General features: G+C 35.1%; 1 pseudogene; it reads right to left on the reverse strand.

Annotated features, from left to right (window-relative positions):
- Positions 1-435, reverse strand: LOC111540423 (annotated as a pseudogene).
- Between the last annotated feature and the right edge of the window lie 1,421 nt (positions 436-1,856).

Raw genomic sequence — 1,856 nt, forward strand, 5'->3', positions numbered from 1 at the left:
TTAAGTCTCCACTAAACCACGGCTTAAGTCCAGTCTCTGGCCTTCTTTTTCTGCTCTGCAGTCCAGAAACATTTCTTTAAAAGCCGGAAAATCTGTAAATGTGAGCCGCATTTGGAGTGTGTCACCAACCACTTCATCTTTGTGGTGCTGTAATGTTGTGAAAGCTGCCATGTTAAAGCCAAGAATTTGCTCCAGCAACTGTTCTTCTACATACTTTTCTGCCAAAGAAATATATTCATTAAAAATAGGTATGTAGGTGAGTTTATTCTCTTCGGTGTCCTCAAACTCCTGATAGTAGTTGTTGATGAAATTGCTCTGTAATAACTGGAAGTCTTCATCCATGATAATGTTCTCTAAATATCCAACCACAGCATCAAAATGTGCATCAGAGTCAGAGAAGAAGGGCACAATGAAGCCTTCTTCTAAAGTACCCATGGTTGGTGCCACCGCACCCACCCAAGTGAGCTGGCCCATTGGGTCCCTATGGTTTCTAGGGCACAGAGGTCAGCTGGGGGAAGCCTTGCCCAGGCTGAGGCCCACTCCTGAATTTTTTAAGGTATAGTAATAACATTGTGATTATGCAAGAGAATATCCTTATATTTAGGAGATTCATGGTTAAGAACTCAGAGATGAAATAGCATGGTCACTGCATTTTACTTTGAAATGTTTTAGTCAATTATACAAACATACAGGAAGCAATTATAGCAAAATACTTGAAATTGCTGAATGTAGGTGGCAGGCATATGGGTGTTCCTTGCTCTAATCCAAAGGTGTCCAATCTTTTGGCTTCCCTGGGCCACGTTGGAAGAAGAACTGTCTTGGGCCACACATAAAATACACTAACGTTAATTGTAGCTGATGAGCTAAAAAGAAAATCGCAAAAAAATCTCATGATATTTTAAGAAAGTTTACGAATTTGTGTTGGGCCGCATTCAAAGCTGTCTTCATCCACATGTGGCCTGTGGGCTGTGGGTTGGACAAGCTTGCCCTAGTCTTTCAACTTTTCTGTGTATTTGAAAATAAATATATTAATGTACAAAATATAAATTAAAAAATTATAATTTGAATAGTGAAGATCTTTTCAAATAAGCTTGAAGGCTATACCTCATCAATTTGCAGTATTTCCAATTATATATATATTTTTATTGATCATGTTAAAGATCCATAAAGGTCCACAATGTGAGCCAAACCTTTTAAAAACATTTGCTTGGTGAAACATCTTATTTGGACATGACATTCAAACACTTAAATGACATTTGAAAGATTATGAATAATCTGTCAGTGAGGGGATTATTTTAAAACATTCATTGATGATTATCTCCTTCTCCGAGACTTGGTAATTAAGTTGTTGATGAATAATAAAATGACTTGTTAAAACACCCGGTACCTCTTTTTAAAGTTGGCTCTAAACTTCCATTATTGGTGCTCCATCTGTTAAATAAGCAATGATGTTGGAAAAGGAAATTTTTTTCCCTTTAATTAATTTTAGGGTTCCAAATATTGACAATTTTTTTGCATTCATTGTTAGTAATTTTGAAAATAATCTTTTCTGCATAATTTTTCTGTCCTTGCACACTTTATAGATGCAAATATCAAAGTCTTATGATTATCCAGGTTACTTTTGCCCAATCATAATCAAGATTTTTGCATTATGCAATTGATTTCAAGATCTTTTACTATCTTCTTAAAACAGTATTACAGTGGGATAGAGAAATTATTTGGTTTAGATTTCTTTTTATCCTCTTTGTACTAATCTCTTATATAGCTTATAAAACTAATTTTTTTAGAATATTGTACGATGTATCATATTGCATGATCTTTTATGTTGTTCTGTAAGACCCAGTGAGACTCACCTC

The sequence above is a fragment of the Piliocolobus tephrosceles genome, chromosome X (assembly GCF_002776525.5).
Source record: "Piliocolobus tephrosceles isolate RC106 chromosome X, ASM277652v3, whole genome shotgun sequence".
NCBI classification, from domain to species: Eukaryota; Metazoa; Chordata; class Mammalia; order Primates; family Cercopithecidae; genus Piliocolobus; species Piliocolobus tephrosceles.